Source organism: Hibiscus syriacus, unplaced genomic scaffold (assembly GCF_006381635.1).
Source record: "Hibiscus syriacus cultivar Baekdansim isolate YM2019G1 unplaced genomic scaffold, ASM638163v2 tig00112289_pilon, whole genome shotgun sequence".
Classification (NCBI taxonomy): domain Eukaryota; kingdom Viridiplantae; phylum Streptophyta; class Magnoliopsida; order Malvales; family Malvaceae; genus Hibiscus; species Hibiscus syriacus.
In genome coordinates, this window is record NW_024063295.1 from 1968252 (window position 1) to 1972682 (window position 4431).

Here is a 4431-nt window from a genome sequence, read left to right on the forward strand (position 1 = left end):
AAGCAACCGCCATTAAAGAAGCCAATGACTTGGAGTTGTATACCCTTTATGAACTAATCGATTATTTACTCACTCATGAGGTGAAACTCCAAAAGAAAGAAGAAGAAGAATAAAAGAACAAGAAAATGAATAAAGTGAGAATCGCCTTCAAATCCACCAATGAGAGTAATCAAGACTTAAGTGAAGAGATAGATGAAGATGAAGAGATAGCGAAGCTCTTTAAAAGATTCACAAAATTCATGTCTTCTAAAGGAAAAGAAGTGAAGCATGAATCGATCAAGAAAAAGGGTCCCCTGATGTGCTTTGAATGCTAAAGAATGGGACATGTCAAATATGAATGTCCTCTTCTAAAGAAGAAGGGATCAAACAAAAAGAAGGCATTTGTGGCGGCTTGGAGTGATGAAGATAACTTCGATGATGAAGTAGCCAACTTATATCTCATAGCCATCGAATAAGATTCAAGGGTAACTTCCAACTCTTGTGATTTAAATTCTTATTCATTTAAAGAGTTACAAGATGCCTATGATGAATTATATTTGGAATTTAAGACCATGAATTCCAAATATAAGAAATTAATTTCAAATTTTAAAGTTGAAAATGATTTTCTTTTGAAAGCAAAAATAGATTTTGAAAAATTATTTTGAGATTTCAAAATTCAAAATCAATGATTTAGAAAAAGAAAATCTTAATTAAAAAGTTAAGATTGAATGCTTAACAAAAGAAAAAAATTTCTCAAAACAATTCATCATGTTTAAAATGGCAAAAATGCTCACATTGCCATTTTCATGGTTACATGAAACATACTTGTCCTTTAAAACTTAGAAAACATTTTAAAATTAGACAAGTATGGGTTCCGAAGGGAACAAGACTTTTGCACTAACATTTAAGGACCCAAAACAATTTGGATACGCAAAGCTATAAATCTCTTGTAGATCTTTGGGAGCAATGGTGTCACAAGTGAAGAAATTCAAATGCTCTAGCCACACAAAATGAGGAATGTGTAACCTCTAAGCTTAATGTTTTTGTATATTGTTTGTCTATTTTGTTTTATGCATGCATGAGTTTTGAACATAAATGATTATATGTTTTTTTATCTCATGTATGTTAAACTGTGTTATGGTGAACATTTTAAAGTTTCAATGATTTTAAAGTTTCTAGTTTAGCCATTGAAAACTAGGGAGTTGTAAAAGGTTACTCTTGATCCTAAAAAAAGAAAGAACAAATTAGTGAATTTGATAGAAATCCTTAGTGTGGAGCTAAGGTAGTGGATGTAAACTTCATTGAGGAAATTTAACCACTCTAAATACTTGTTCATATTTTCTATCATTTCTCTCCATACTCCCAAATTTTTTATTTAGCTAATTCACCCCATTTTGGCACTTTTTCGGTTGATCGATATAGCATCATAAATCCCAACAAATTTAGTTACTAAATGAAACAAAATTGATAGTTTAGGTATTAAATGTGTAATTTACCTAATTTTTTAACAATATATCTAGCTTTATTAAAAAAATAAAAAAATAAATTTATTATAATGAAGTTTATAATCTCAATTGTAAATTAAATACATAATAATAATATTTTTTTATAATCATTAACACAATAATTAACCACTTAAGATCACACAATGATCATATAAAAATTTGAAAACCTAACTAAATAAACTCAAACAAAAGATAAATACGAATAGAGTTGACCACATCGACAAATAAATTATAAAAGGATATCAAGCTATTGAAAGACTGCTAATAAATCACAAATAAGAGTATAGCGACATGATAAAATTATTCGTAAATGCAAATTGTGTATCCAAATCTAATCCAAGGGACTAAAGCACGAACAATTAATTGATAACAAATAAAGTGACATCTAATCAGACATGGCGATGTCAAATCTAATCATGTAAAAATAATAAAAAACTAAAATAATAAAGACATAATATAAAAATGATAAAAGAAAATAAGATATTAAGAAATAAGAGATAATATATGAATGATTAATAGCCTATCAACCAAATGAAAAAAAAAAATTAACTGATTATTAGGTTTTAACATGACAACACAATTATTTTGAATAGTATGATGATTATAATGTATATATATTCATAATTTTTTAACCTATTGACAATGTATATACATCTTAAAGAATTTTTTTTATTAATATAAGGTAAGTAGTACAAGGCAATATATGTTCAAAGATAACTCTTAGCCATTTGACATTGAAAAGCCGTACCCCTGACATTCCTAGTGTTCGAATCCGAGATCTCAATAAATAACAATTCATTTACCACCGAGATTGTTTGATTCGTGCAATTATTCGAACCTAGTTACTCGAATCTAAGACCATTCTCAATAAAATATTAATGTTATTTATTTTATCATTTGTTATGTTGTCAATTTTTTTATCACATTCGATTCGCTCGATAGAGTCTAAATCGATTTAGGTTTATCTTTGGGCCAAGTTTGGGAGTATTGAGTCAATGTTGAAATTGCTTTAATAAAATGTATACTTGAAGGCCCAAATTGATAAATTGACCCAAACTCGGTCCCTTATGAAAAGACTGAGAGTCCGAGTTCCTTTCTTAGGGTTAAGGTTTCTCAAAGTTCATCTCTCTTATTTTGACTTCCCTTGCCCGCAACCAGCCGCGCAAAGCTATCCAGAGACTTCATCAACAATGGCGGAACAGGTCTCACTGAGATCCACTCTCCTTCTCTCTTTCTATCACTTTATTTCTTGCTGTACTTGTCATTTGATGATGTTTTCATTTATTGCAGACCGAGAAGGCGTTTTTGAAGCAACCCAAAGTGTTTTTAAGGTAATCCACTGCTCAATTCCATCGAAAATTTTGAGCTTTCTTTATTTTCCGATTTGCGTTTTTTTTATCGAGTTTATATTGTTTTTCAGCTCTAAGAAATCCGGGAAAGGGAAGAGACCAGGAAAGGGAGGGAACCGCTTCTGGAAGAGCATTGGTTGGGCTTCAAGACCCCTCGTGAAGCCATTGAAGGTTTCTTTTCCTTTCTGTTTCATATTCTGTATTTTAGGCGCAATCATGATCAGTTATATAGAGTTTTGATTGTTAATGTATTGTAGTAAAAAATTGCGGATGCTGCTGCCATGTTGCGGTTGTGGATGTTCAGTGATATTTCCTAAAAATAACTATGTTTCTATGTGCCAATGTGGTTGTGGTGTTGCGAACACTACTAAACGTGATAATGTGGCAGTTACACTGTTGTGTCCTTAATTTAGTACTATTCTTGCATCTAGTGGCTTATGTTGAATTAAGATTCTTTAAGCTGGCCGGAATGACATTATCGTACTAGCTAATAAATTTGTTTGTTTTTATATTGCCTGCATTTTCATAGAATGGATGTAAATCAGATATACAAAAATGGGGTTTAGTACTTAATTGACTCGATTACATGAAGAAGAGTCCAATGCTATGGAGGATTCAGTTCTTAACCAGATTAAGATTGTTGGTTATGTCCTTTAGTATGTTCTGTATCTTGTCCTTTTTCTTGGTAGGAACTTACATTGATAAGAAATGCCCATTCACGGTACCGTTTCCATCAGGGGACGTATCTTGGGGTATTGCCATAGTGCCAAGATGGTTAGACTATCATTGTCGACGGAACTACCTTCATTTTATCAAGAAATACCAAAGGTATGATCCAGCATGATTCAAATGTATTTTTCTTGAGAAAATGCTACTCTAGCATAAAATTTTCCTCCCATTGTAGGTATGAGAAGCGCCATTCGAATCCCTGCTCATATTCTCCCTGCTTCCGTGTGAAGGAAGGGGACCATGTCATTATCGGACAATGCAGGTAAAACTTCTAAATTAACATTTGCTATTACATATCATATCTGCATGGTTATGTTATGTCGAGTTTGGCTGTGTTGTAATTCGTTGTATCCTATGTTTCTTTTGGTAATCCAGGCCATTGTCGAAGACTGTGAGGTTCAATGTTTTGAAAGTGATTCCTGCTGGATCTTCGGGTGGTGGGAAGAAAGCTTTCACTGGCATGTAAGTGTGAGTGCTTGGGGTTTATAGAAACCTATGAAGGCATTAAAAAGTGGATGAAGTCACTCTGGATTTGAAGATATTGACTGTTAGATGCCTTATTGTTTTGTTGTCTTTTCATTTACTTGGTATGTTTTCGGATTTGTCAAATTATGACATGGAATTTGAAGATATCCTTTATTTATCATATGGTATTTAGTTTCACATTAATCGTCTATGGAAATTATATTTATTAATTATGTGTTAAAATTTAATTAAATCATCCATTCAAGTCCATCGAGATTTGTCTTGATTTTTTTTTTTTTTGAAGAACTAATGAGTTCTTGCGAGAGAAGTCAAGGAGTTAAGGGACATGGGATACCAATGTGGTCAAGATCTTATAGAGGAACCATAATCAAGGAAACTACTTG

The 4431-nt window shown here is 32.0% G+C and overlaps 1 pseudogene; it reads left to right on the plus strand.

The window, feature by feature from the left end:
• Positions 1 to 2525: 2525 nt before the first annotated feature.
• Positions 2526 to 4208, plus strand: LOC120177462 (annotated as a pseudogene).
• Positions 4209 to 4431: the final 223 nt, after the last annotated feature.